Source organism: Leopardus geoffroyi, chromosome B4 (genome assembly GCF_018350155.1).
Source record: "Leopardus geoffroyi isolate Oge1 chromosome B4, O.geoffroyi_Oge1_pat1.0, whole genome shotgun sequence".
Classification (NCBI taxonomy): Eukaryota; Metazoa; Chordata; class Mammalia; order Carnivora; family Felidae; genus Leopardus; species Leopardus geoffroyi.
The window spans coordinates 32,002,946-32,023,290 of NC_059341.1; the positions used below are offsets into that span (position 1 = coordinate 32,002,946).

At 36.6% G+C, this 20,345-nt stretch overlaps 2 protein-coding genes and 1 pseudogene across 36 annotated transcripts in view; 1 reads left to right on the plus strand and 2 right to left on the minus strand.

The window, feature by feature from the left end:
• The window catches only part of LOC123591360 (synapsin-1-like), a 111,917-nt gene that overhangs the window by 66,977 nt on the left and 24,595 nt on the right, over positions 1–20,345 (minus strand). The window lies entirely within an intron of this gene.
• CCNY (cyclin Y) overlaps positions 1–20,345 on the plus strand; it is a 320,281-nt gene that overhangs the window by 41,892 nt on the left and 258,044 nt on the right. The window lies entirely within an intron of this gene.
• Positions 5,584–7,708, minus strand: LOC123591359 (annotated as a pseudogene).

Consider the following 20,345-nt stretch of genomic DNA (forward strand, 5'->3'; position numbering starts at 1 on the left):
TTTGATGTTAATATAACCGCTCCAGGTTTCCTTTGATTAATGTTTGAAGGGTAGCTTTTTTGGGGTGGTATATCTTTTTTTATTCTTTTACTTTTAATTTACCTATATCATTAAGTTTGAAGTGAGTTTGAGTTTCTAATCAGCTCTAAAGGCTACTCTTAATATCATGTTCTGACTTTGTGGTTCTAAGTGAAACTTTCTTGTTGATTTTTATTTAAAAATTTTTAAAAATGTTTATTTATTTTTGAGAGATAGAGACAGAGCACAAGCAGGGGGAGGAGCAGAGAGAGAGAGGGAGACACAGAACCTGAAGCAGGCTCCAGATGTGAGCTATCAGCACACAGTCCGAAGCGGGGCCCAAACCCATGAACCTCAAGATCATGACCTGAGCCGAAATTGGACACTTAACCAACTGAGCCACGGGGGCACCCCTAACTTTTCACTTTTTAATGAACTTTTGGTTTGTTTCCAGGTGTTAACTATTGCTAACAAAATTGATATGAACATTCTTGTGAATGTCTTTGTGTGGATATGTGTTTTCACTTCTCTTAGGTAAATGCTTACAAGTAGGATTGCTGGACTATATGGTAAACATGTTTAACTTTCTAAGAGAATATCAAACTGTTTTCCAAAATAAATGTTATCACTTACATGCCATTAGCGACATACAAGTATTGAACTTGCTGCACATAAGTTACTCATAGTTAGTACTGGCAGGCAGTCTTTTTAAATGTGGGTAGTAAATCTTATGGTTCGATTTCCATTTCCCTGATGACTGGACATTGAGCATCCTTTCATGTGCTTATGAGTCATTTCTAGCTCTTCTATTGAGAAATACTTCTTCAAATCTTTTGCCCATTTTCTTATTTGGGTTGTCTTGAGTTACAGAAGTTTCATTATTCTATTTTCTATTCTAGTAATATTCTAGTAATGAATCACCTGTTAAATATATGTATTTTCAATATTTTCTGTAGTCTGTGGTTTACCTTTTTATTTCTTTAATGCTTTCTTTCAACGGGGAGAAGTTTTGGAGCACCTGGGTGGTTCAGTCGGTTGAGCGTCTGGCTTCGGCTCAGGTCATGATCTCACAGTTCAATAGTTTGAGCCCCACGTCATGCTCTGTGCTGACAGCTCAGAGCCTGGAGCCTGCTTCGGATTCTGTGCCTCCCTCTCTCTCTGCCCCAAGCCACTCGCATTCTGTCTCTGTCTCTCTCGAAAATAAACATTAAAAAAAATTTAATGGGGAGAAGTTTTAAATTCTGGTGAAGTCAATTTATAATTTTTTTTATGGTTTGTGCTTTTTGTGTCATAAGAATTCTTTGCTTATCCCAAGATTGCAAAGATTTTCTCCAAAGTTTTCTCCTTGAAGTTTTAGCTCTTACATTTAGGTATATAAGACATTCTGAGTTAAGTTTTGTGTGTGGAGTGAGAAAAAGGTCAAGCGTTTTGTTTTGCTTTCATAAGGATATCCAGTTGTGCCAGCACCATTTGTTGATAAGAGTATTCTTTTCCCATTCAATCACCTTGCAAACTTTGGGGAAAGTCAATTGATCAAATCAAATATCCACCAATGCATAAATATATTTCTGGATTCTTCCTCGCTTTCTTGATTATTATAGCTTTATAGTAAGTCTTAAAATCAGGCTGTGTAAGAAGACCTCCACTTTGTCCTTCTTCTAAGCTATTTTGACTATCTTAGGTCTTTTGGATTTAAAATCAGCTTTTCAATTTCAAAAATCCTTCTGAAACTGTGATAGAGATTGCGTTGAATCTATAGATTGAGGTTCTGTTTTCCAATGCATGAACAATCTATGTTCATCTCTTCACTACTTAGGTCTTTTAAATTTTTGTTCAGCCATATGGAAACAAATTTGACAATAAATTTCATATTAAAATAATAATAAATAAATAAATAAAATAAAAAAAGAATGCATAAAGAAAGAAAAAAAATTTTGGTGAGCAATGTTTGAGTTTTCATTGTATCTTGTATATACTGTTAAATTTATCCTTTCATTCTGCATATTATTATAAATGATGCTAATATTCATTTTCTAATTGTTTGTTGATGGTACATAAAAATATAATAGGTTTTTGTATATTGACCTTGTATCATATGACCTTATTTATATCACTTATTAGTCCTATAAGCCTTTTTGTACACTTCTTAGGATTTCCTTCAGACACAAATATGTCCCTGTGAATGAAGAAAGTTTTTCTTCTTTCTTTTCAACTTTTGAGCCTTTCTTTTTCTGACTTTATTGCACAAGATAGGCCCTCCAGAAAAGTGGAGAAGTGGTGAAAGTAAATGTCCCACTTTATTGCCAGTCTTAGCGTGAAAGCATCTGGTAGCTTCACCATTAGGTATGTTTTATTTTAGGGTTTTTTTCAGTTTTAGTTGTTGGTTTTGGGTTTTTTTTTTGGTACATGCCATTTATCAGGTCTTTGCCTTTTAATTACTTTGCCTTTGAATTACTTTGAATTACTCCTCGATTAAGAAAGTGGCTTTGTTGGTATTTATACCTTAAAAGTGTGTTATATTTTGCTATGACTTTTAAATAGATTTTTTTCTTTTCTTTTTCATTTATTGAAATGAATATATCTTTATTGAGATATAATTCCAACACCATATAACTCATCCATTTTTTTTAAGTACCCTCCATTTCAGGGCTTGAACTCACGACCCTGAGATCAAGACCTAAGCTGAGGTCAGATGCTTCACCAACTGAGCCACCTAAGTGCCCCTAATTTGTCTATTTAAAGTGAATGATTAAATGGTTTTTAGTATTTTTCAGAGTTGTGCAATCAACACCACAATTAATTTTAGATCATTTCAGTCACTGCACATTTACCCCCAACTCTTCCAGCCTTGGGTACACAATAATCTACTTTCTATCTGTATAGATTTGACAATTCTGAACATTTCATATAAATGGAATCATGTAATGTGTGGTCTTTTGAAGCTGGCTTCTTTCACTTAGACTAAAATTTTTTTTCAAGTTTATTTATTTATTTTGAGAGAGAGAAAGTGCAAGTTGGGGAGGGGCAGAGACGGAGGGAGAGAGAGAATCCCAAGTAGGCTCTGCACTGATGGTGTGGCTTGAACACATGAACTGTGAGATCATGACCTGAGACAAAGTCTGACACTTAATTGACTGAATCACCCAGGTACCCCTAGGCTAATGTTTTTAAAATTTATCCAAGGTATAGCATGTATTAGTACTTCATTTCTTTGTATTGCCAAGTAATATTCCATTATACAACCAGACCACATTTTACTTAACCATTCATCAGTTGTTGCTGTTGTTGCCACTTTTTTTTTCCTCTTATGAATAATGCTGCTATAGCATTTGTGCACAACTTACCACACGAACATAGGTCTTCATTTCTCTTAGGTATATATTAGGAGTAAAATTGCTGGGCCATGTGGTAACTCTATGTTTGATCTTTGGAGGAACTACCAGACTGCTTACAGGCTGTACCACTGTACATTCCTAGTGGTAGTGTACGGGGGCTCCAATTTCTCCACATTTTTACCATCTTTGTTATTATCTTTAGGGTTATAGCTATCCTATTGGGTATGAGGTGGCATCTCATTGTGGTTTTGCTTTGCTGGTGTACATTTGTACGTCTTTGGAGAAATTCAATTTTTTGCCCTTCTTTACCTAGGTTGTCTTTTTATTACTGAGTTACAAGAGTTCTTTATATACTTTACAAATTTCCTCCCATTTTGTGAATTGTCTTTTCATTTTCTTGATGGTATCTTTTGAAGGACAAGAGTTTTAATTTATTTTTTAATTTTTTTGAAGCACAAGAGTCTTTAATTTTTATAATGCTTAATTTATTTTTTCTTTTGTTTTCTATGCTTTCAGTATCATATCTAAGAAACCATTGCCTAATTCAAGATTATGAAGACTTACTCCTATGTTTTCCTCTAAGAGTTTTATAATTATACCTATTACACTTGTGTCTTTGATTCGTTTGGGGTTAGTTTTTGTACATGGTGTGAAGTAGGCTATCCAATTTATTCTTTTGTGTGTGAATATTCGTGGTCCCAGCATCATTTGTTTAAAAAGTATACACTTTCCTTCATTGAATTGTCTCAGCACTGTAGTCAAAAATCAATTCATTGTAAATGTGAAGGTGTATTTATTGACTTTCAGTGTGAGTCATTACATCAAAACCACACAGTCTTGACTACTTAGCTTTCTTTTTTTATTATTATTATTATTATTATTATTATTATTATTATTTTTAATTTTTTTTTCAATGTTTATTTATTTTTGGGACAGAGAGAGACAGAGCATGAACGGGGGAGGGGCAGAGAGAGAGGGCGACACAGAATCGGAAACAGGCTCCAGGCTCTGAGCCATCAGCCCAGAGCCCGAAGCGGGGCTCAAACTCACGGACCGCGAGATCGTGACCTGGCTGAAGTCGGACGCTTAACCGACTGCGCCACCCAGGCGCCCCTCTAATAAGTTTTGAAATAGGGAAGTAGGAGCTCTTCAAATTTGTTCTTGTTTTTTGAGATTTTTTTGGCTATTTTGGGTCCCTTAAATTTCCATATGAATCAGCTTGAAATGTCTACAAAGAAATCAGCTGGAATGCTTGTAAATACACTGCATCTATAGACCAATTTGTGAGTATTGCTATCTTAACCATATTAAGTCTTCCAATCCATGTATGTAGGTTGTTTTCCCATTTATTTAAATCATCTTAATTTTTTCAACATTTTATAGTTTTTAAAAAAAAATTTAATGTTTATTTATTTCTAAGAGAGAGAGAGAGAGAGAGAGACAGCATGTGAGCGGGGAGGTGCAGAGAGAGAGGGAGACACAATCTGAAGCAGGCTCGAGGCTCTGAGCTGTCAGCACAGAGCCTGAGCTCAAACTCAGGAGTCACAAGATCATGATCTAAGCTGAAGTTGGGTGCTTAGCTGACTGAGCCACCCAGGGGCCCCTCAACGTTTTATAGTTTTTGAAATATATTTTAAAGCATAAGTTTTGCATTTATTTTATTAAAATTTATTCCTCAGTATTTTATTTCTTTGGAGTTGTTTTCTTAGTTTCATTTTTAGATTGATTACTGGAAATGTATATACCTGCAGTTGATTTTTGTATATCAATCTTTTATCTTGCCATCCTGAACTCATTTACTAGTTTTAATCTTTTTTAGTAAGTTCTTTAGAATTTCTACATAAAAATCATTGCATCTGCTAACAGAAAGCATTTTACTTCTTCCTTCCCAATCTGGATGCCTTTTATTTCTTTATCTTGACTAACTGCCCTGGCTAGAATCTCCAGTATAATATTGAATAGAGGTAGCAAGAGGAGACATCTTTGTCTTATTCCTGATCTGAGGGGGAAAGCAGTCTTTTACCATTATGCTAGCTGTACATTTTTTAGACATGCCCTTTATTAGATTAAGGAAGTGCCCTTCTATTTCTTGTTGAGTTTTTTTTTTTAATCGTGAAAGTTTAAATTTTGTCAAATGCTTTTTCTGCATCTATTGAGATGATCATGTGGTTTTTGTCCTTTGTTTTGTTGATATGTATTACATTCATTGATTTTCAGATGTTAAACCAACTTTACATTTCTGGGATAAATTTCACTTGATAATGGTGCATAATTCTTTTTATATGTTTCTGGTTTCAGTTTGCTTAGTATTTTATTGTAGAATTTTGTATCTGTTTTCACAGAAGCTATCGGTCAATTTTCTTTTCTAGTGATGTCTTCTGGTTTTGGTGTCAGCGGAATACTGGTATAATAGAATGATTTGGAAAGTGTTTCATCCTCTTCTATTTTTTTGAAGAGTCTGTGAAGAGTTGGTATTAATTCTTATTTCAGTGTTTGGTAGAATTCACTAGTGAAGATATCTGGGCCTGAAAATTTTATTTTGGTAGTTTTCTAATTATACCTCTATCTTTTTACTTGTTATAGGTCTATTTGAGTTTTCTATTTCTTTTTTAATTCAATTTCAATAGTCAATTTTTCCGTGTCTCTTTTAGGCATTTGTCTCTTCTACTTATTTAATTCGTTAGCATACAGTTATTCATAGTATTCCTTATAATCTTTTTAAAATTCACACCTAGATGTTTAATCATACATTACAATTTTATTTTTGTGTGCACATTTGTTTAACAGTCACTGAATTTCCAGGCCAGTTTCAGGTATCTGAAGAGACTTTCTAATTAGTTTATATTGTCTAGATCCAAGGTATGCTACAAACACAGTCAGAGCAAATGGGAAGTAACATTTTTCTAAAGACAGGCTTAGAAATTCTAGTCCAGTAAGTTAAGATGCTTCCTTTCTCTGGTAGCAGGGCTGGTTCATATCTAACTGCTCTACAACCATTCATAGGTAACACCAAGAAAACAGGATATAAGACCTGTGTTATGGTACAGGTTTCACAAGTCAAATCATCTGTATTCAAAGGTAAATTTACAAAACCTTTGTAAGATGCATGTGCTGTAATAAATGGGATCACTGCGATTGGTAAGCCAGCAGCTATATGAGCCTGTGTCACATTTAAGATGTGTTGATAAAGACTATTTGCTCTTAGACCACAGAAAGCAGCATTAAGTCCAATATATGTTGATCCATGTTCAAAGAGATTCCTTTCTGCTTCTGGGAGTTCATTAATTTTTCTGGTTATGGTACTGAAAATTAAATTTCCTTGACAATATCATCTGGTTCACGATTATCCATCTTGAGCCTTATGCTCTCTGCACAGCAGTTGGTGCCTCCACCAGTCCTCCTCTGACAGGGGGCTGAGTGAATGGGGGCTCACTCCAACCTTTGCTCAACTAGCCTGAGTGCAGCCATCTTTGGCTGACAAGTGACTCTTCCTTATAATCTTTTAAAATTTCTATAAGTTAGTAGTATTGTGCCCCCTTTCATTTTTGATTATTTCAATCTGAGTCTTTTTCCTTTTGTGTGGTCAGACTAGCTAAATATTTGTCAATTTTCTTTTCTTTTCAAAGAGCCAAATTGATCCTTTAAATTTTTCTGTGCTGTTTTTCAATTTTCCGTTTTATTTATCTATGCTCTAATCTCTGTTATTTCTTTCCTTTTGTCTGCTTCAGGTTCATTTTGCTTTCTTTTCCACAGTGTTTCTAGGTGGAAGTTTAGGTTATCAATGTAAGATATTTCTTCTTTTTAAGTTTGGTGTTTACATTTATAACTCTCCCTCTAAGTACTATTTTAGCTGCATTACATAATTTTTGGCAAATTGTAGCTTCATTTTGATTCCTCTCAAAGTATTTTTATATCTTCCTTGTTATTTCTATTTTGATACATTAGTTATTTAGGAATATATTATTTAATTCCACATATTTGTGAGTCCCCAATTTCTTTGTTATTGATTTTCCTCTTTCACCCCATTATGGCTGTAGAATATACTTTATATAATTTAAATTTTTAAAAATTTACTGATACTTGTTTTATAGTCTAGCAATGATCTATCCTGGTGAATGTGCACTGGAGAATAATATGCATTTTGCTGTTGTTTGGGTGGCCTATAAAGGTCTTTTAAGTATAGTTGGTTTATAAATGTTGAAGTCTCTGTTTCCTTGTTTATCTTCTTTCTAGTTATTCTATTATCGACAGTGGAGTACTGAAGCCTCTGACTATTACTGTTGAATTGTCTATTTCTCTCTTTAATTCTGTCAGTTTTTGCATTTTGGTGGCTCTGTTGGTAGGTGCATATATGTTTATATAATTGTATTATAAAAACATGATTTTTTGAAGTTTATTTATGTATTTATGTATGTATGTATTTATTTATTTAATATAATTTATTGTCAAGTTAGCTAACACACAGTGAATACAGTGTGCTCTTGGTTTTGGAGGTAGGTTCCCGTGATTCATTGCTTACATACAACACCCAGTGCTCATCCCAACAAATGCCCTCCTTCTCAAAACATGATTTTTTATAAACATGTTTATAATTGTATTATAAACATATAGGCTTATAATTGTAGTATAAACAACAGCATATTATAAACATATGTTTATATAATTATATTATAAAAGCACGATTTTTTACAAACATATGTTTATAATTGTATTATCAAAACATAATTTTTTATAAACTTATGCTTATAATTATAAACATAAATGTTTACCTGTATTATAGGCATATATTTTTATATAATTGTATTATAAACATATATATGCATTTACCAACAGAGCCACCAAAATGCAAAACTGACAGAATATATATATATTTTTCCTTTTAGTCTTTTTTTTCAGCCTGACAGTTTTGGCTATTTGATTGATTGATTAGTACACTCACATTTAATTTATTATGGATATAGTTGAACTTACATATGCTATTTTACATTTTGTTTTCGATATGTCTCATCTTTTTTGTTCCTTTTTTCTTCCTGTACTACTTTCTTTGTTTTACGTAAATATTTTCTAGTGGAACATTTTACTTCTTTTAACAATATTTTTCACTGTTTTTTGTTATTTCCTTAATTATTTTTTTAGTGGTTTCTCTAGGGTTTACTAAATACATCTTAACATATTAGAACCTACTTTAGACTTACACTAGCTTAATTCCAGTGAGATATAGATATTACTGCTATATAGCATCTATCATACTTTGAGTTCTTTGAATTTCTTCAGTGTGTAGATTTTTATTTTATTTATCTTTTTAACATTTATTCATTTTTGAGAGACAGAGAGAGACAATGTGAATGGGGGAGGGGCAGAGAGAGAGAGAGGGAGAAACAGAATCCAAAGAAGGCTCTAGGCTCTGAGCTGTCAGCACAGAGCCCTACGCGGTGTTCAAACCCATGGACTGGGAGACCATGACCTGAGCTGAAGTCGGACGCTTAACTGACTGAGCCACCCAGGTTCCCCAAGTGTGTAGATTTTTAAAAATAAAATTTAGGATGTTGTCAAGTCATCATTTTGTCTAATTTTTTTCCTGCTCCTTTCCCCTCTCCTTCTGGTACTTCTGTTACATGTATGTTGGTGTACTTAATGGTATCCCACAAGAAAGAGAACTCTCTTTCCCTTTGGAAAGAGAATGCAGACTGGTGCAGCCACTGTGGAAAAATAGTGTGGGGGTTCTTCTGGAATGGTTATCTGAGGCACTCCAGGTACCTGTTCCCCAGTGAAACAACCATAACTGGTAAATAGTAATTGTCCTGAGGGAATATATCAAATGAAGAAACATTTATTCAAAAAAATTTATTAAATATCTGTAAGAACAGCCAGACTCTGTGGCACTTGAGCCCTGGCCTTTTACCTCCCCAGGACATTTTGTAGAACAACAGAGCAATCATCTAGCAATTAGTGAAGCCCAATATTTATGTATAATACCAAATGAAGCAGACAGCTTAACAAAGAAGCTATGATGACAATGTCACATCAAATAAAAAATATGTATAAAGGTATAGAAATTATTTTTCAAAACAAATGGAAATTTTACAGTACAAAAGTACAATAAAATTCTCTCTAAAGCCAAGCTTTAGCTAGCTGCATCCCACAAACTTTGAAAAATATTTTCTCTTTTTCTCTTCTCATTTCTTTTGTGACTCATGGTTTAATTTCCAGATATTTTGTAATTTGCAGATACCTTTCAGTTATTGATTTCTAGTCAAGTTGCATTTTGTCAGAGAAGTCCTCCATGTGATTTCCATCCTGTTGAATTTATTGAGACTAGTTTTACGGCCCAGTATATGGTAAATGTTCCACTGGCACTGATTATACTGTAAAGTCTGCCATTGCTGGGTGAAGTGTTCTATAAAAGTCAATTAGATTCAGTTATTTGACAGAATTATTCAAGTTGTTTATATTCCTATTTACTTTTCTGTCTACTATTTCTTTTAATTGTGGAGAGAGGTGCTGAAATATCCAACTCTAATTGTGGATTTGTCTTTTTCTCCTTTCAATTTTGTCAGTTTTTCCTTCATGTAATTTGAAGCAATTGGGTGTATTCCCATTTAGGAATGTCATTTCTTCCTAGTGACTTGACACTTTATTATAAAACATCTTTCTTTATCTCTGGGAGTATTCCTTGTTCTAAAGTCTACTTTGTCTAATATGAAGATAGTCATTCCACTTTTCTTATGTTTCATGTTTACATGGTATATCTTTTTCCATCCTTTTACTTATATTTTTCCTCTGTCTGTACATTCACAGTGAATTTCTTGTGGACAGAATGTAGTTAGACTTTATTATCCAGTTGGACAATCTCTGACTTTTTACTTATTTATTTTTTAAATGTTTACTTATTTTTGAGAGAGAGAGAGAGAGAGACAGAGTGTGAGTAGGGGAGGGGCACAGACAGAGGGAGACACAGAATCTGAAGCAGGCTCCAGGCTCTGAGCTGTCAGCACAGAGCCCGACACCGGGCTCGAACCCGCGAGTGGTTAGATCAAGACCTGAGCTGAAGTCAGATGCTTAACTGACTGAGCCACTCAGGGGCCCCTCTGATGTTTAATGGGAAAATTTAGTCCATCTTCATTAAGTGTAATTATTGATATGGTTAGGTTTAAATCTACTGTTTTGCTATTTGTTTTCTACTTGCCCCATATACTTTCTTTTTTCTTCTTTTCCTGTCTGTTGGATTAATTGAATATTTTTTAGTATTCCATTTTACGTCTTCCATTAACTAATTTATTATATTACTTCATTTTACTTTTTAATGGTTGATATAAGGTTTATGGCATGCATCTTAAATTATTAGTGTACCTTTAAATAGTGGTGTGCCACTTCTGCAATAATGTAAGAATTTTCATCAATGTGTAGTTGACCCTTGAAGAACACTGGGGTAGGGGCACTGATCCAACCCCTCTCATAGTGCAGTCAAAAATCCACATAAAACTTTTGAGTCCCAAAACTTAACTACTAATTAATAGCCTACTGTTGACAGGAAGACTAACACATATTTTGTATGTTATAGTATTATATACTGTATTCACACAATAAAGTAAGCTAGAGAAAAGAAAATATTATTAAGAAAAACATAAGAAAAATGCATTTACAGTACTGTATTGTATTTATCAAAAATAAGTCCATGTGTAAGTGTACCTGTGTAGTTCAAACCCATGTTGTTAAAGGGTCAACTGTACTTCCACGGTCCTTCTCTTTGGTCAGAATTTGAACAGCTTGCAGATCTCTGTGAGCTCTGGGGGTTGTTCATCTTAGAGCTCCTTCACTAATGTTCTCTGCCTGGCCTCATAGAGTCTTACTCTGTGTGTTAACCAAAGATGCAAGGGGGATCCTCTTCAGATTTCTAGCTCTTGCTCTGCCTAGCTTACTCGTTTCTGGTACTCTGCCCTGAAGATTTCAGCTGCCTCAGCCTCCCTAACTCTGATCACTGTTTCCTCAATTCAACAAAGTTGCCATGTTCTCCTAGAATTACCCTTCCCTGCATCACAATCCAAAAAGTAGCTCCTGAAAGAAAACTGGGACCATCACAAGCCTCACTTTATTTGTATCCCTTCTCTCAGGGGTTATAGTTCTGCTTCCTCTGTTATTCACTGTCTGAAAACAATTGTTTTATGTATCTTCTCTGGTGTCCTGTTGTTTGTTACAGTAGAACAAATCCAGTACCAGTTACTGCTTCAGGTCAGAAGCATTTGTTTACTCTTTGGTTATATTTGTATTTCTTATAACTTTATTTTTGCATTTGCCTATATGATCTATTTTTTATTTATTGTTACCATATATAACATGGAAATACATGTTCATTCCTTTCTACTACTTAGTAATTGCTTTCTCAGAGGGTAAAATATGCTTGCAGATATATTGCTTGAAGAACTTTTAGGCTAAATATGAGTTTTTTTCAGACAAGTGATACAAGGCCTATTATTTATTCAAGCTAATAGCTATTCAAGCTAGTTTTCACCACATTTTTATTATTAATTAGTATTTAGTGTATGTAATTTTATTCATTGGCTCTTAAATAGAATAAAAATGTGACTTTAAACAACAGAAACATCACAATCTCAGAGTGACTTAGGTATTGGACAGGAGGTTTTTCAGTCCCATTTCTTGTTGGGTAAAAGAACTAGATTCATGCCACTTTTGTGCAAGTAGTGAGCTGAGCCTTTCTTAAGAATTTACAGTAAAAAAGATAACATAACTCAAGTATGCTCTCTTCATAACTAGGAAATTCCAATATGTATTAGCCTAAACTTGTCTTATAATGGAAGTTTATCTTCTTTTTTCCTATCCTTACTGGAAACTAAGATTAGATAGATTTCATTTGCCCAAGTTTCAAATTACTGATAAAGCAATGGTATTTTTTATACAGCAGTGTATAAATACACCAAATATCTATTTGGGGACTTTATATTTTTTAAAAACATTTCTCAGTTACTTCTGGTAACAATAAGATCCTATTCTTATTGATAAAGTTCAGTTTATATAATACTCTCTGAGTAGTTGACTCATAGTGACTCCCTATTTTTCTTACCTCAGTGAATTCCAGTATCTGTGAAATTAAAAATAACTATGATTTTGCTAAGAAGAGGTAGAGATTACTATACAAATACCAAAATATATTATAAAATCAGTATAATTAAAACAGTGTGTTATTGAGGCAGGAATGGATTGATAGATGAATGGAACAGAATAGAGTCTAGAAATAGACTCTTAAATATATAAGAATTTAGTATATGTTAAAATTAGCATTTCAAATCAATGAGGGAAGAAAGGAATTGTTTAATAATTGGTGCTAAGATAATGGGATAACCATGTGGGGAAATATCGTATTCTTATTTAATAATACATACAAAAATAAAGTCCAAAAGGATTAGAGTTAAACATAAAGATAAATCACTGAGGAGGTACCAGGGTGACTCAGTAGGTTAAGTGTCTGACTCTTGATTTTCACTCAGATCATGATCTCAGAATTCATGAGATTGAACCCTGCATTGGGCTCACCCTGACAGTGTGAAGCTTGCTTGGGATTCTCTTTTCCTCTCTGCCCCTTCCCAGATTGTGCTCTCTCTCTCTCTCTCTCTCAAAGTAAATAAATAAACATTAAAAAAGTTAAGTCACTGAGGAGAAGATATTCACAATTTTAAAGGAGAGGAAACCAAACCCAGAAACCTGAAAGAAAAATATTAGCTCATGTACATGGGTATGAATATATAAGCCTGTGTATGTGCGGGTATGTGTGTGTGTATGTCTGAATGAGCTTATGCATAAAAATGTCTGGAAAGATCTATACCAAGCTCTTAACAGTGGTTATTTTTAAGGGGAAGGGTCAGAAAGGACTTTTACTTCCTTTTTTCATGTCTGTTTATGTCATTACTATTTTGTTACAATTAGTATCTGTAACAACTATAATCAGGAAAATTTTTTTTAAGTTTATTTATTTATTTTGAGAGAGAGAGAGAACACCAGCAGGGGAAGGGCAGAGAGAGAAGGAAAAAGAGAATCCCAAGCAGGCTCCAGGCTGTCAGCGCAGTGCCTGTCATGGAGGCTCAAACTCACAAACCACGAGATCATGACCTGAGCCAAAATCAAGAGTGGGACACTTAACCGACTGAGCCACCCAGGTGCTCCAGGAAATTCTTTCAGTTTTTTTTTTTAAGTTTATTCCTTTTGAGAAGGAGAGAGAGATAGTATAAATGACAGGGAGTGAGAGAACCTCAAGCAGGTTCCAAGCTGATAGCTTGGAGCCTGATGCAGGGTCAGAACCCATGAATCTTGAGATCATGACCTGAGCCAAAACTAACAGCCAGATGCTTAACTGACTGAGCCACCCAATTGCCCCAGAAATTTTTTCATTTTGAAGAATGAGTGCATAATTAATGGATATTGCCTATGCACACATGATGAAATAAAAGCTACCATTTATTGAATGTCAATTATGTGCTAGCTAGCCCCTTTTATGACTGATTTAGGGCCTAACACAACCCCATGAGATAGGTTCTACTTTTAACCTCCTTTATAGCTATTGAATCAGGAAAAGATTGATAGATTGATGTTAAGACAATTGGAGGAAAGACCTCTTTAGAGAGGTCACACAGCTAGTAAGTGGCAGGATCAGGATTCAAACTCAGACAGTCTGGCTGGCCTTAGAGCTAAGATCTTGATTAGAACACTCTACTAGCAAAAAAGAAAAAAAAAATAGGAAAAAAAATAGGACACTCTATTAGCTTTCAGAACAACCATTACCTGAACACAGGCATAATATCCCTTTTTTTAATAGATTTATGGTCACTATGTTTAGACATGATGGAAGCCCAACTATGAATATAGACTGAAATATGAATATGTTTTCATCAACATTAGAAAAAGATGTCTGAAAGAGGGTATAAAGACATCCCTGGAAATATCCTAGAGTGGAATCATTTATGTCCTACCCAGGAGAATGAAGGTCTGTGGTGAATTGTAATCATCATTTTGCAGATAGTTCTTGGCTGCACAGAGCTTTTATGCATTGAATGTCTCTTCTCATTTCTTCAACACCTGAGATATGTGAATCTGACATACGAAGTCTTCTCTTCTGTCCAGAAGCAAGTTTTTATTGCTATCTTTCTATCAAAACAGGTTAATACTTTGTTAATATTTTGAAATCAAGAACAAAGCTGTCAATCTGAGATAAACAATTTGGGAACACCCAAAGGCATCTCAGGAGGAACAATTTATGGTTGACAAATGCAATCTAGATCATAGCCATTGACAACAACATTAATTCCTCAATTAGCAGTAAGAGTGGAGTGACCATGCACACTAAAAGATAATCAAGCCTGAGTAGAAAATTGCATTTTGAGAAGTCCAAATACAAATGCTTATTATAGGTACCATATTCTTAATCAGTATAACCAAAATAATTTATTAGGAATTAAAGAGACAAGGGAGGAAGAGAAAATGAAAACCATGAGTTTCTATGATATAATATGGGAGAGGACTATTCTATGATAGTCCTCTCCCATATAACAAATGCACATTGGACTTACAAATGTTTTTTTTCTTCCTGGGGATTTTGATCAATGGAGGTTTAGTGATATAGGTTTAAATATATTCATCTCACTTCCCAAAGTGGTGTTGGTTTGCGCTGTTCCACAGGGCAGTGCACACACTTTTAGCCCTTGCTGGCTGCATACAAATCCTCGAGCGGGACTAGGAAGGAGCGGAGAATGCTTAGTGCACAGTCACTACTCACTGAGAAATCTGAATGTTGTGCCCTGATCTCTTTGCAAGAAAGCCAAGAGTTGGGTTTATATGGGGAATAGTGGGAAGCAAGCTTCCATTGCTCTGTACAGGGCATTCATCACGGTCTGCCTGGGATAAGAGTTAACCAGGAGCAGGAGAGAGACCATTCCTCTTACCTACCGGGTGCTAGCCCTGTACTAGACACCTTGTCAATGATCTGTATCCTGCCTCAGAGGCTGAACTTCTAGAGGGCACCAACCTCTCTGACTCTTCTGGTATCTTTGCAGCTCCTCACATGATAGAAGTTCATCAGATATTTATTTAGTTATGGTTAAAAGTCGTACGTTAGAAGTTGTTGAAAGTAAAGCTGAGGAAGTTAAAATGTATAGTGTAATAAGTAAGGATCCACTGCAGATTCTTGAGAAGGCTTTTTTTTTTTTTTTTAATGTTTTGGTTAGGTTATTGCAGGGTTTCTCAACCTTGGTACTATGGACATTTGGGACCAGATTTTTTTTAAACTTATTTATTTATTTGAGATGGCAGGGAGAGGCAGAGAGAGAGGGAGAGAGAGAATCCCAAGCAGACTCCACATGTGTCAGCACAGAGCTCAATGCAGGGCTGGAACGCATGAATCGTGAGATCATGACCTGAGCTGAAACCAAGAGTCAGACACTTAACCGACTGAACCACCCAGGCGCCCTGGGGCCACACCCTGGCCCCAGCGTTAAAGGTGTGTGCACTGCCCTGTGGAACAGCGCAAACCAACACCACTTTGGGAAGTGAGATGAATATATTTAAACCCCCAGTTGGGGGCCTGTCCTTGTGCATTGTGGGAGGTCTAGCAAAATCCCTAGCCTCTACCCACTAGATACCAGTAGCACTCTGCAGGTGCAACAACCAAAAATGTTTTTCAGACATTGCCAAATGTCTCCTGGGGAGCAAAATTGCCACAGTTGGAAACAACTAGGCTGTAAGAGGGAATGGTGACGTTAGAGGCTGGGAATATCAGATGCTCAGATCAGAGGAAGAGGAGCCAAAGAAAGGAGGTAGATGGAAGATAATTAATTCAAGTGTAATTTGATCTAAAGATAGTGACTCATTACTGGTATTATTACAGCTACATGTAGTATTTTGGAGTCTAATACAGAAGTGTTGGGTCGTACTGAACTAAAAATCTAAGGAACAATTCATGAGGGATTCCCTATTGTCTCTTCTGGAAAAATATGAATCCTTACATTGCTTGGAGAAAACCACAGCCAGAGTTGTTATGGAAAGGTTGTGGCCGATTGTCATTTTGCTGGAATTAACTTCCCCTTTATATAACTGGAAATACCAAATTTAAACATGCACCTTTTAATGCAAATTGTTATTTTATATTTACAAAGCTTTCCGTTTATTGTGCAAGAGAAAACTTTCCTGCGGGTATGCTGTAATTCCCTCCTGCTAAGACGTAGATTATAAAAATCCATGCTGTTACCGTTTGCAATGTGAAACAACACTCCTTAAAATGTAGTGGATATTATCAAATCGGTTTCAGGAGAGGCTTGAGGGAGCAGGAAAATGAAGTAGATATTAGATGGAAAACAATTTGGTTTTGAAAAAACTGCACACTTGTTTATTCCAGTGACAGGAGCTAATAGTGAGTTCACTGTAACCAACTAATGTTGCAGCATCTGGTATAGTTTTAACAGAACTGCTGTTCAAGGCAGAGATTAGGTGAGGTTTAGGCTGCCCATGGTTTGCTGCCATGCTTCATTTTCTGAATTCTCCTTATTTTCTGCATCTGTAAGAACTAAAGAACAGTCATACTATCTTTCTGTATTTGAGTGTTGATAATTGGGATATGTGGATGCTTCTAGGTATATGTTCATCTGGAAAAGATATTTGCTTGGTGGCCTTTCACTGATGACATGAAATTCTCTGATTGGAATCTGGGTCCTGATACACAATCTTTAGAGGTTCTTGATACATGATCTTTAGAAGTGACAACCCTTGGGACTATGGTGCCAGTCTGGCCCCTTATAAAAGTCCACAGATATGCTTGGGATCACTTACACTGTGATCATTTCTACCATGAAACTGTTTGATAAAAGGTGCATGAAATCCACTCATATTTTTCAAAGTGAGTTTCTAGGGTTGGAAAACATCCTGTGTGAGTTTGCACTTTAAATTCTTGTTTTGTACAGCACCTGGGTGGCTCAGTTGGTTAAGCGTCTGACTCTTGGTTTTGGCTCAGGTCATGATCTCACAACTGGTGAGTTTGAGCCCCACATGGGTCTCTGCACTGACAGCGCAGAGACTGCTTGGGATTCTCTGTCCCCCTCTCCTTCCGCCCCTCCCCTACTCATGTTCTCTCGCTCTCTTTCTCTCTCAGAAACAAATAAACATTAAAAAAATAAATTCTTGTTTTATATACCATCTTGAATTTATCATCGGGCACAGTGTAAAAGTCAGCCCCAACCATTGTGTTTCCTTGTGCAATATTTCAATCTCACAGGACAGTTCTGGTGGAGGAGAGGTCTCCCTGGTGGGGCATTAATGCCACCAGCCTCTGCTCTAGGTTTCCAGCAGCCTCTTCCCTAGCTTCCAGTCCATCCATTCCAGCATCCCAGGGTAGAACTCTTCCCCTCCTTGTGGGGACCAATAAAGGGCAAGTGCAAAGCAACAATTAATGAAGGTTGTTGGTCATTCAGAATGAGACATCCATACTGGTGGAGGCTATTTGGGAAGATCTGTCCTCCTCTCTGGTGTCCCTTTTTTTCTGTTCACTATTCCCCCTACTTCTCCCATATTCCTCTATTCCCTTTCTCCCTTCTCTCTTTCCTTTCTTCCTTCATTTCTTCATCTGTTTCAGGTGCTGTAACAAAATACTGTAGGCTAAGTCCTTTATAAACAATAGAAATTTATTTCTCACAGTGCTGGAGGCTGGAAGTCTAAGATCAGAGAGCCAGCAGGGTAGGGTTAAGACTCTCTTGGGGTCACTTGTTGTGTCCTTGCATGTTGGAAGGGGCTAGGGAGCTCTCTTGGGCCTGTTATAAGGGCACTAATGCCATTCGTGAGGTCTGAGTCTTCATAACCTAATCACCTCCAGGCCCTGCTTCCTAGTATCATCACTTTGGTCATTAGGACTTAACATATTAATTTGTAAGGGGACACAAACATTTACACTATAACAATTTCCTATATGATATAACAACCTTCAGGTTGCAAAGCATCCAACAATAATCTTGGCTTCTGCGTATAATTCTGATTTCTTTTAGGATGCTCTTTAAGGAAAAGTTTAGTCTTTAGGGGGCCAGGAAGGTGGCAGTAGTTCTATTTCAAATAGTTTTTTGGGTTCTTTTCCTCTCAAATAGTTTTTATAAAAAGTAATCTCTATGCTCAACATGGGGCTCGCACTGAGAACCCCAAGATCAAGAGTCACATGCACGCACTACCTACTGAGCCAGTCAGGCACCTCTCCTCTCAAATAGTTTTAAACAACGTGTCTGGGAGTTCAACCATCTGCTATAAGGGAATTGTACCAAATACTGAGTACTCTCATCCCTACCCCAGTGGGCAGGATCCCACGCCCTGGGGAGCAGCAGACTGTAGCACACCTGGTCCCTGGGCCAGACTGCAGGGTCTCACCTCTACTGCTCACTAGCATCCTGGATTTCAGGCCTCTGTTCCCTGATTCCTAACACAGCAGTGACAACAGCAAGCTGTCATCAGGTTGTTACGAGGGTTAAATAGTTTATCAATATAAAGTGCTAGCCCATAGTTCACACTCAATAAATGTCAGGTATAATGATATCACCATCCTTGTCCTCAAGGAACTTGTAAACTAGGGGAAATGGGACAACAGACATGAAAGATTTACAAAAGAGAGTCTGTCATAAAGTTTTACGTGTTAGGGTTTAAATGTCACAGGAGTTTAAAGAAGAATGAAATTTTTCAGGGTCTGTGGTCAGGTAATGTTAATAGAGGCTGAAGGTTGTTGAGGCCAACATACACTAAGCACTTACTACTTCTATTACTCAGTCACCCAACTGAGCGTTTACCCCATGACATTCACTTTGCTAACCATGCTTTGCTACTCTGAAGAAGAGGCATAGTTATGATCTCTGTGCTGGGTGCTGGGCTAAATAACCCTTCTATACATTGTGCCATTCAATCCTTTCAACACCCCTAGAATTAGGTGGTCATATCTCCATTTTACATATGAAGACACTGAAGTTCAGAGATGTTAGTTTCTTTAAGGTGACAGTGGTAATAAATGACAGAGCTGGGACTGGAGCACAGGTTATCTGATGGAAGAGCATGCAAAAAGAGGGGTGTGTAAGGTGTGAAAGGCTGACTGAAATAGGTGTGGAGGGCAGGAAACCAATGAAGCCAATTCTAGTGGGAACAGAGAGTCTACTGGGAGCTAGAGATAAAATGGGATTGCTATGGATGGTCTCCTTAGAAAGACACCACAGGGCAAGTAAAGGTGCTTGGACTTCACCTGGTGGCAGTGGGAAGCTCACTGGCTCCTAAGCCCTGGAGAGAGAAACATGATGAAACAAGTTATTACCGAGTTTAGCCTGGCTCCAGCCTAATGGGCAGTGGCACATTAGAAGGGTCAATTTTGGCTTGAGAAGGCAGACAGGCAAAGGAAGTAGGATGGATGCAGGTGTGAGCTGATGAGGGCCCAGAGCAGGGTGTGCTGAAGAGAACAAAGAGGAAACATCAGATCTACGGGACTCCTTAAAGGCAAATTGCCAGGTCTCTGTGCCAGCTTGGATGAGGATGGTACACGAGAGAGGAAGGATCAGAATGTTCCAGAATTTCTTGCCCTAGCAGTACTGAAAATAGTGATGTTTCTGATGAAGCAATGAAAATCAGGAAGATATGTGGTGAAGGCTTTTTGTTGCTGTTGTTTTATGTACATTGAGCTTAAAGCTGCCTCTGGGAACCCTGTAAAACATTTGGGCTAATGGAGATTGGAGTATGCATGAGAAGTCAAGGCTGGAGACAAAGATTTGAGAATCAGCCATGTGGAGAAAAAAAGGATATATCTCTAAGGCAATGATAATGCATAGGGTTAGGTGCCAAAACAAGGAAAAGAGGCTGCAAAGGGAAAGACAGTGATTGTTTTGGATAGTTATGGGAAAATGAGGAAAATAGAAAAAATAACGGCACCCTATATAAGACAGGTCAGAAGGTGATCACTTGGGCTCTTTGAGGAAGGAAGCTCAT